Source organism: Vitis vinifera, chromosome 2 (genome assembly GCF_030704535.1).
Source record: "Vitis vinifera cultivar Pinot Noir 40024 chromosome 2, ASM3070453v1".
In the NCBI taxonomy this organism is placed as follows: domain Eukaryota; kingdom Viridiplantae; phylum Streptophyta; class Magnoliopsida; order Vitales; family Vitaceae; genus Vitis; species Vitis vinifera.
In genome coordinates, this window is record NC_081806.1 from 10,820,022 (window position 1) to 10,831,852 (window position 11,831).

General features: G+C 34.1%; 1 pseudogene; it reads right to left on the bottom strand.

The window, feature by feature from the left end:
* Positions 1 to 225: 225 nt before the first annotated feature.
* LOC100257477 (NADP-dependent malic enzyme, chloroplastic-like) lies at positions 226 to 6,838 on the bottom strand (annotated as a pseudogene).
* Between the last annotated feature and the right edge of the window lie 4,993 nt (positions 6,839 to 11,831).

Sequence of the window (11,831 nt, forward strand, 5' to 3'; positions counted from 1 at the left end):
GTTATATCAGATTACATTGACACTTTTATAAGCGTCATTGTTGAGTAGAAGAAACCTTGACACTTTTTATAAGTGTCATTGTTTAGCGGTTTCAAATATCGAATTATAATGACACTTCTAGAAAGTGTCATTGAAGATAATTGTTTAATTTTAGTTTTAATTTAATAATTTTTTCACCTGCTATTGAAATAATACATACACATAAAAATAAAAAATAAAAAATTATGTACCAATGAAATTAGTTGTTACACCTAATTTTTCACTTGGTAATACATTTCCAAATTGCAATATTTAATCACAGATAGAGAACTTGTATGAGAAACACAAAAAAACTAAAAGATATTAAAATAACAAAAAAAAAGAAAAAGAAGTCATAACTTTAATGTTTAGTCCCTTAACATGGTCCATTTTTTCTTTACATGCAACCCAATTATGCCTTGGTCTTCAACATACTGCTTCATGCTAGCTTATCCAACTATAAGGTTAATTTCCCAAAAAGATGACCTACATGCACAAAAAACTAAAATCAATTACAATTTCAGAAAAAGATATATAAGCAAAGGACAAATTAAAAAAAAAAAACCTTTAATTTATACATGCAACAACTAATAAGCATAATTGAAATTATAATATTTAATTTGTCTAATTACTATATGTCAATGCACTAGAACAATCATAAATTATATTATTAAAAAACATTAAAACTCGGATCCCTTGTTTTTTTTATTAGAAATAAATATTTTTATAAAGATGGAATGTTTTTTAGTATCATAACGCTGAAGTTATTATTACTAAGAACATTATTGATCTAATAGTCCCAAATGCAACAAACATACACTATACACATATTCAGCCCCTATTACGTCTTGTATTAGGGATTCAAAAATTAAAAGATTGCAAATTTTCATCAAAACTATCCAACTTTTTAAACAACTTATTTTATTTTTTTTAATGAAAAGTTAAAATCATTGTTAATCTAACCAAAAGAGCACAAATATACCATAGAATGCTAATATTTTTCTATTTTTAGAACTTAAAGGAATTTAATAATAGCATTAGTCAACAAATGGAATCACCATTATTTATGGGCAGAAAAGTATTATGATAATTAATCATATTTTATAGCCTAATAATAAATTATAGGTGATGTACTAATAAATGCTTGCAATTTAAGAATTTAAGAGAATTCAAGAATGCTATGTACTCTGTTCTACATCAAGATATCATAAAATAGTAGAATTTAAGAATTTCAGTTGTTATAAATTTGCTATATTATTATTCTCTACATGACATATATATTTTTAAAATTAGTTTTGTGAAAATGACTCACAAGACCTAGAATTTATTAATAGCTCATAAATAAGGCATTTGTAATACTTTTAGCATATAATAAAAGTTGGATGGCTTTTTACTAAGGACAATTTGTTTCTATTGCAATAGTTCTTTTGTTGAGTCAAGTGCATCAAGAGGATGTCGGCTATTTTTTCATCAATGCATGCTGAATTTATCTGTGTTTTGTAATTGTAGGTGAGACACAGGTTGGTCATATCACAAAGCTATAAACATGACAGTGTCCTTGTTTATGGTGCGTGTACTTCCAAATGCAACTACTATATTATTCTCTATGTCACTACCCTAGCTATCCCAACTTATCAAGTACCTTGTAGGTGATAAATACACTTACATATAGGAATTTCGCTCAGTAAAATAACTAATTGTAGTTAACTCAATTATTTAATCAAGAGTCCATAATTCTTCTAGAATTTGAATATTTCTTACAAGGCAATGATTTCTGTTACTTAATACAAAATTCAAACTAATTAATTATAACAAAAAATAGGTATAGGTCTTGAAAAAACATGAGTTATTAAAAGAAATAGTTTAAACATGTATTATAATGTGAAACTAAAACTGTACCTACTATTTGATAACATCATTTAAGTAAAATATATGTTGAACTTGAAGGAAATAAAACACTATCCTCACCTGACATTAGCATAGTGATTTAAAGTTCTTTCTAGTAAACCAAAGCCAGCACCTACATGTATAAAAAACAATTTGATACAACTTAGAGGTAGACATTAAAAGGATTTGCAAAGAAACTAACACCAATAGCAAGAGAATAGAAAATATTGTGGGAAAATACCAATACTCTAAAATCTTCTTATAATTAAATACTTATTAAGTGTACTATGGTATTTAATTTAATAGTGTGAAGATAAATATGATGTTATAGTAAAAGCAAGGTCAAAGAATCAACAATGTCATACAAATAAGCAAGGTTAAAAAATTGAAGGATGTCATGGCCTCAACCACCTCCTTGGTAAATGTTTTCCCTATTCCAAGTGATCCTATCAACACTGTCGGCTTGATAGACTGAAAAATTGGGAAAAAATAGTGAGAAAACCAAACAAATATTTCCTTGAATTTTCTTGTAAAATTGGAGTCAAAGATGGAATTTCCAAACCTGGACTGCATCTACAAGTGCCCTAATAGGTTCATGCTCATGAGCCCAAGGCTTCTTGAAGTGTTGAAGTGATTCCATGCGAGAGTGAACAATCAGTCCCTGCAAAAAAAAATTAAACAAATTAACAATGAAAAAAAGAAAATATAGGGAAAGAAGAAAAGATTGCAACCAAGAGGTTGAAATTCTTTGCCTAGTATGGAATTAAGATTAGGTTTCTACTACCTTTGAGTTGACAAGCCAAATCTTCTTACGGGTCTCTTCCAATGGAGCTTTTGTCTGCCAAGAAAGAAATTAAATGATTAATCACAAAGCTCAGCTGAAGAAAACAGAAGATAAAACCAATTAAAGCTAGTAAGCAGGTACCTGTTTTGATATCTCAAGAGCTATGAGCTCTGCTATGCCAGTTCCAGCCTTCAAGCACCAAAATTGAAACATGAGAAAGGAAAACACACCAAATAATGCATATGAACAAGAAAATTTGAAGATATTAAAAGGTGGCTCCTAAGAAAATGAAAGGTAACCACAATGCGAAGACTAAAAAAATGGAAATATAGAAATACCAAAGGAATAAATAATCATGCATGTTGATTAAACACAGCTCATTCATCCTCACAAATTGATAGATTGTAGAAAATGTGGAGTTTCAAAAAGCAAGTATTGCAAAAGAATTGAAAATGTTGCAGATTATATAGAGGAGGGACAGTCTCCATAGGAGATGCTTCAATTGAGATTATGCCTAGATTGGGTACATACCAATCTAGAATGAGGAATCAAAGTGCACAAAAACAACAAATATATCCTTCTGAATTGATTTTATTTGTTATTTGAAAGTTTTTCAAGATATGAAACAAAAAGGAAAGCTTTCTGAGTCAAATGGTAGTTGAGCATCACCTCTCCAGCACCAAGAAACAGGAAAGTAAGCTCAGCTAAGCTCCCGCCTACTAGTTTTAGAGAAGCAATTAGCTCTGCTAGGACCACAGATGTTGTACCCTGCAATGGAGAAAAGAGTTCACAAATTGGAAAAGTATTCCTCAAAATATATATAAAAAAATGCACATATAATTGCTGAGGAAGTAACATTAAAACTTGTGTTACCTAAATATCATCGTTGAAAACAAGATGAGTTTTGCTATATTTTGCGAGCAGCTCAAATGCATTGTGGTTTGCAAAATCTTCAAATTGAAAAATATGGAAGAGTGTATTAGTGAAGAACCATGAGGAACAAAATGGAAAGCTAGGAAACCAAAATCATTAGCACATTCAGACTGATCACTGACATGTATAAGGACCCTCTCCCCATAGTTCTGTTTAACTGCACACATTAGCTCATGTAGAAGCTCGGCATATTCCTAAATTGTTAAACAAATAACCATCTAAATATAATAGATAATTACATTGTTCATACCATATAAAGTTTGCAATCTTGCCAGCAAGACAAATGACAGGTAGCAAATATGGGAAAATGTAAAATAAAACCATCAAACCTGCCCAGTTGCCCTCCTTTGCTTGAGTCCAATGTAGAACTCATCCTTCAACAGTTGCTCATTGTTTGTGCCAACATCTATGGTTACAGGCAAGCACTGCAAATAAAACAAAGATCGTAAATTTTCTTCAATTAAAAATAGGGAAAGGTTGTGCCAGACAACTAAAAATAAAAATAAAACAGACAACATAAAAACAAGAAAATGAATTGATCAAATAAGAAAGGCTAGTGATTGTAATAGTCCTTACTACTGAAGGATGTAGTCCACCTAGTGTTGTATATAAAGAAAGTTTTCCCACAGGTATTCCCATTCCCTGACAATATTTCAAACATTTTCACCAGTCAACTCAGTGATGAATGCTGAAGTGATAGTCGCTTAGGTGTTTATCTCACACGCCAAATACAATAGCAGATTTTAAAACTAGTGGAACCAGCATATACTTGGCAGCCAAGATCCCCAAGCCCTAAAATACGTTCACCATTAGTTACGACAATAACTTGAATACTCCTTTCAGGCCAGTTTTTCAGCACTTCTAGTATCTTTCCCATGAAAAAGTCAACTATTCAGATTCCTTTGCATAACATGCAAGTATCATACTATCCAATTTCCCACAAAAGGAAAAATTCATAACACAAAATCAGAGCTCTACTTCTCTTTCAAACTGATGTAAAGACTCTGAGGACGCCTGAAAATGCTCCCGTATTTCTGGCAAGCCTCACCAACTGTTGGAGTGTAGACAACTGGGAGCAATTCCTCAACATTATCAATAAGGAGCTTGTAAAACAACCTTTCATTCCTCTCCTGCAAAATATAAACGGAGGTAAAGTTGAAGGGGAGTTGCTCTGCTTCACTAAACTTAGTACATATACCAACTCCAGAATATATAGATAACTAGTATAGATTAACATATACCTGAAAATCCATCATAGCCATGTACCTTTGCAATGGAACTTTATATTGGCGAAGATTGTGCATCAATCTCTTCTCCTGAGTTCCAGAATTGTGAAATGGTGAGCAAGAATGGTCAAGCACGAAAAGAAGATGATTAAATACATAGGTTTGAACTCTCAAGTCTCAAGGCAATATCATTAAAAATTACCTGAAGATCCTGATTCAGGACTGCTGGGGGCAAAAGTCCACGCAAGTAATGGGCATCTCTCTCCTTCTCAGTGAAGGCAAGCCCTTTGTTGTGGTGTGGATCCCGCAACAGGGTATAACCGCTGAAACACAAATAAAGAAGACTATCAATCCTTTAGGTAACAAATGACAAGAGCCATAGCAGCAACTTCCATTACTCATGATAGAGGATTCCACATAAAGCCCAAGAACTTAAGCAACTTGTTTTCTTGTTTCGAAAAATTGTTCTTACCATATCAGTTTTTCCATCATTATTAATAAAATAAAACTAGGGCACTACTCAACAACATAAAGAATTAGCCTTTTTCTCATCCAGCCTGTTTCGACCAAAGATCTAGAGCCTAGTTTCCCCTTCCTCTATTGCCAAACAGCTTGAATTAGAGCAACAACATGAACTGATTTTCTAAGCAGCTAGAGAGCATTTCAAAGGAAAGATGCTCTTCTATCACCATCAACGTTCTATATTGAAATTTGAGCAGCCTTTTCAACTGCAATATTAGTAGAAACAGAGTCCATCACATTCTCATTGGACTTAAAGAACAAAGGTGACTTGTTAAATGTGCTTCTGCCAAATATCCAACAATTCCTTTAAGGAAGTTTTATTGAAGATCCAAGCCCCAATTCCGTTACAGCCACCTTTCCTCAAGTGAAGTAAAAGGGCCCCCACATGGCAGAGGACATTAGAGCCCAATAAAACTATCTCGTAGCTCAACACAAACGGGAAGCATGTACTGGGCAGCCCGATTGTCGTCCAGAACTTGTAGTCGTATACAACAGAGTACACTAGGGTGGCCAACATGATTTCTACTAATTGGAATGACTGTGAGAATTCAAGCCACATAAATAACATGCATAACAACATTAAATTCTTGAAAATGTTGAGTAAACCCAGCTTACGATGTCCTAATATGGTGAAGTATGTGCGGAACATGTGGAGGAAGTGAGAGAGGTAGTAGGCGTATGACCAGAAGAAGGCTCGCCCCAATGGCTGTGTTCCTAGAGGGAAGCATAACAACCATTGTAATGGGGTCTTGGACCTCCGCCAGAACCACCGGGTGTCCCGGATCTCAGCGACGGCAGAGAAAAACGTCCTGGTGAAGATGACGGTTGAAATCTAGGCCGTGGAGAGGCTGTAGACAGCGGGAATGGGGCCCAGAGGCACGAGTCTGCCAAAAATTTGAATGCACTTTCACAGTGGAATGGTGAGTACACTCTGCAACAGGTAATTCCAACTGAGAAATTGAAATCTGTAAGAATGGTGTAAGGAAGAAATTAAAACCCTAAAATAAAAGAAATTGAATCCCTAAAATGGTATAAGAGAATCAAAGGACATCATGCAAATAGTAGAAAAACTAATTTCGAGGGAGATAAAAAGGTATACCATGGTTACGCACAACAAATGTCCATTAGGGCTGGGTTTCAACATCACGATTTTTTGAAATCTCTCTCAACAAGAGAATGTTGGAACCTAATACTGCTAGGAGTGTTTTGGCAACTCGTGGGTGTTGACAGAAATCATCTGGCTTTAGAACGAACGCTTGTTGATTTGTTGGAGGTGAGTGTGAGTATTGCGCATCGAGTGTAAGAACTCTGAGGTTAAAGTGGAGATTGTGGGATTATGTGTACTTATAAGGGGAAACAGAAGATGACGCTCTTATAGAGCGTCAAGGTTAAGCTACTCGTTCAATGACGCTTCTAAGAGTGCCATCATTCAAATTTCATCTTACAATGACCCTTCTAAAAGCGCCATTGTTTCTACCTACAAAGAGTTAAGGGAATGTAAGCACCAAGAAAAGTCATTTTTATTAAGAAGCAATGACGCTTTTTAAAAGCGCCAAGAAATAAAACGCCATTGATTTCATTTTTTGTAGTAGTGTTGGAGGGATGACTTGTCTTAGTTGTTGGGATAGGTTTCTCATGGTGATTGCACTAGTGTGTGTGATGCACACTGGATAAGACCTATAGTGAATCATGATGCAAGGCTATCATTTATCATGATTCATCAAACTACTATACTTCATGGAGTCTTAACTTTGAGAGGATATAAAACTTGTGCCAAAATCAACAGGAGGCTTTAACCTATGGTTGAGACCCTAAAGTGGTCATATATCCTTATGGATTGGGTCACTGTTGATAGAGACAGGTGGTAACATGTATTCTCAATGGAGACACCATGATATCTCATGGGATTGAGACAATGTATGCCCTTAGGAGATCAAAAGGATATGTGATCATGAAATCTATGGCCACAGTAATTTCTTTAGTGGAATTTGACATATGCTCCTTGGAGTTAGAGTATTTCAATTGATCACATAATAAGTGAGATTTGTAACTCAAGGATTTGAGAGGTAATCTTGATGATAACACTATATTGTTAGGTTATGGGACACCAATTCACTAGGAGTTTGCATACGGTGGGTAGTAGATTACAAACCTAAGCTTTGTCTCTTTGTTATCTACATAGGGTACTAGAGTGCAGTTGATTCTCTTTAGTGGAATGTTAAATCAACTTCATAATTGAATTTTGAGGGAACTAGTACTCCTATGGGTCCTAGTGGTTCCCGCTCTAAGGTCATATACCATGATGGCATGTTTTATGAGGCTTGTATTAGCTCTAGGTTCATTCTTCTGTATAAGAGAGTTTTGGTAATTACACAAGGTTTCATAGAAGATAATGAGCAAGTTCTCTAGATTGGGCTAATTAATTAATTAGATGACTCTATGTGATTGATTAATTAATTAAGACCCATTTTGGGTTAGATTAAGTAACCTAAGTCATGATGGACTCAAGTCACTTAAGCCTAGTGGATGAACCTTATAAATACCCCTTTATGGGTTAAGGTTTCCTAATGACTTTTTAGTTAGTTATCTTTCACCTCTAAAGAGAGAGAGAGAGAGAGCCAAAGCTTCCTTCCTTCCTTTGGAGTGACAAGATTGTGGTTCGAGTCATTGGATGGAAGAATTTGGGTGTAGAGACCTCCTTGGATGAAGGGTTACAACACTTGGATATGCATAGGCCTCATGCATGAGAAGCACATGGGATGCACATAGGTCGTATGCACGAGAAGTGAATAAGACACACACAGGCTGCATGCATGGGAATATCATAGGATGCGCATATGGGCAGCAACATGAGGAGATAAACCAATTTTTCCAGGCATGTTCTTCATCGGATGGATTTTGATCTAAGAACATCCTTATCACATGTATGAGTTTCAAATCTCTAGATCTTTATTCTAATATGGTTTTTATAGCCATATGTTTCCACTACGATAGATTTAGAGAAGTCTAGGATAGTTTACATCACCCTACAATCTTGGAGTGATTAGAGTGGCCATCTTAGTTGTGCCAAAGTCTCTAACTTTGTAGTAAGAAAAAAAATCCAAGTGAGAAGTTTGAAACATTTTATGTCTACAATCTACTCAACTCCTTGATCATCTACTTGTAAACACTCATTTGAGAGCACCAGAACTTCATCAATGTTGGTTATAAAGGTTGTGGTATTCTTGTCATCTTCCTTTTTCTGATTCTTCCTATTTTATTCCTTTTTTCAAAAGAAACAATTCCTTTTGAGAGAAACATTTTTTTTTCATAATGGAAACATTTTATTTTATTTATAGATCAGGACTTTCTCTTAGGCTTTTCATGGTCATTCTGTCCTCTATACCTACTTCTTTCTTTACTTTCTATGATGGGGGCCTATACGTTTTCTATGTTATAAGCCTTCCTTCTTGTCTCTTCATTGTACCAATTCCTTTCACAAGCTCTATAGACAATGCACCATTTGGAATAAAGTTACTAATAGTCAAAAATAGTTTTCCAATTATTTGGCAATGAACAAAACAACATGGAGGCTTACATCTCACCATCCATAACCATTTTCATAGCAACCAATTGATTTTCCATACTTTGAAAAGCATTAAAGTGATCTGTCATTAGAATTCCCCGCTTTAACTTCATGTTCACTAACTTAACAAGAAAATTTTATCTCCAGTAGTTTTTTGTTTAGACACTGACTTCAATTTCTTCTAGAGATTATAAACATTTGTTTCATTTTCCATATGATGATGCAAGGATGTATCAAGCCATTACCTAAGACAATTGTCTTTTTGTTCATCTTATTTTATTCCAATTAAGAAATATCCTCAGGCTTGGCTTCTTCACCCTTGAGAGTATTTGAAAAATCTTTGGTGGTGAGAAAATCTTTCATCATGGACTTCCATGTAGCCTAATTTAAATTGTTAAGTTTTATCATGGAGGTTGACTTCCTTTCTATTTCCATCTCTTTTAAGAATAGAAGTTCCCAAAACCAGGTTCTAACACCACTAGTTGTAGGGAAGTTAAAGGGGAAATTTAGAGTATTCACTTCAAGGACTTCCCTAAAAGGTTGATAAAAGAACCTATAACTTCACCTTGAGCCTTAGAATAGTGCTTAGAAAACAACCTAATTTTCTTCATTTTTTCTCAACCACTTTTCGCCAACATACCAAAGCCCTAATGATATTTTTTATTTAGGCTTAGAGAATACCCAAATAAAATATCCCAAAACATAATGTTTGTACATGTAAAAATTGATATAAGCAACAAGGTTGGCTTGGTGGCATCACATTTTCATTTCATGCTTGAGGTCCATTCATTTCATGAATGAAAATTAGCTAAATATTAATAGATCGGATAGTTGTGAGTTCAAGGCTTGTTATCGATTGCGTTCAATGCACGATTTTTCAATGATATATGTTGGGCAAAGTTTATATATATATATATATATAAAATAAAAGTAATATATATTTTTCTGTGTATATATGTACATATTATAAATTAATTAGAATAAAATTATTGTAAATTAATTAATTTTAAATAGTGTGTATTTTGTATAATAATTAGATACAAAATAAATATAAATTTATAAATAAAATTATCAATGTTTTAAAATAAAAAATACTCATATATGTATCATCATTTCTTTTATATTATTAAATATATCCAAATTATATAACTCTCTATAAAATGTATATTTAAATTCTCAATATTATTATTGGATGTCATAAATTGCATCATATATATATATATATATATGTCATTTTTTTTAATAAAACAACCTCTATTATTACTTATATCATTTTTAGATTTTTTTCTCAATATTTCCATGAGTTTTGATCAATTTTTGTTTATTTTTATCAAAATAAATATTCACTGATATTTTTTAATATATCTTGATATATCCGTAAAAATCGATGTTTTCATAATTAAGACTACCTAATTAGCATTTCACGACATATTCTAATAAAGAAAAAAAGCTCCATTTTGATATCTCTTCTATCATCTCTTTCCATTTTCATGCAACAAAATTCATCATACTAAAATAAATAAATGTACAAAAATAAAAATAAGGTTTGGTTCAAGGGAAATTCTTTGTTAACATTTGAAAATTCATATTCAAAAGCAAGATCATAACACTAGGAAATGCACTCATCTCGATCTCCTCAAACTGAGTTATGTATGGTCTATATGGCTAGTATGTCTGATATTCATATGAACCATCTAGTAGTGGTCTAATTATGGATTTGATATAGAAGAAAATAAGGTATCTAGAATAGTTCAAGTTAGTTTGATCCAAAGTTTGACCTAACCATTAAATGTCTCAAATATCTAGATGTTAGTGGGCAACAAGTGACCAGACATGGAGAGGAGGGACCATGGAGACTGTGGGACCCTTTATGCAAGGCCGTCCTAAGTCCACTCTTTCACGACCTTTTGGCTAGATGTGTCATCTAGAAAATCACCCTTAGCTAGATGGACCTACAACCCTTAGGCTGGGTGACTGATTCGTCTCAAAGTAGGTTACACAGATAAATCCTATATGGATACAACATGACTAAGGCATGACCATCTATCATGCATTTACACACCTATTAAGGAGCATATTGTGCGCCTTGCACGCCCCATATTAACTATGACCATTATGGGAAACATTCCATTCTCAACGGCTCATCATGGTGAAACAACCATTATGCATCGACAATCAATGCCATCAGATCGCATAGTTAAGTGCAATTAAGACACTTGGTAAGATGTTACACCACAAAAGGTATAAATAATCATGCTGATTCTATAAAGAAAAAGAAGAGCTTTCTTTCTGAAAAAAAAATTGACTTGCTTAAGCCAATTGTAAACTTTAGCGTCGGAGGGGTGTGCTCGGATAAACCATCCGGACAACCTTTGTGCAGGGATTATAGCCGTCTACATCTTGAGGAACTATTGGCCATCTTCTTCATCCAACTCGTGGCAGCTAAACGAGACTACTTGCTCGAATTGTGCAACAACATTAGCACCGTCTATGGGAATATCAAACTAAAAGCATATTAGCATGATGACCAATACATCTAATGCATTCCAGTCAACCATTATGGTTGACCAATTCCAAGCTTGCTAAGCCCGAATGAAAAGAAAGCAAGAAGAAAATGAGCGTCAAATGCAGTCACTATTTCAACAAGTTGAACAGCTGAAATGAGAAAATCAAGAGTTGCAGGTTTAAATGGCCAAGGGACGTCGCTCATAGAGCCATCACACCTCTCATCAGCTGACTGGAGTCACAACCAAATGACAAGCTCATCCCGACCGCACGTAGAGTCATCTCACTAAATGCATGAAGAAGACTTGTCCTTTAGTTGTCCTCCTACTTGGCTTGAACAACCTTATGCATCAACCGACCAGTCCACCTTGATGAAGCAGCTAGCTCCAGC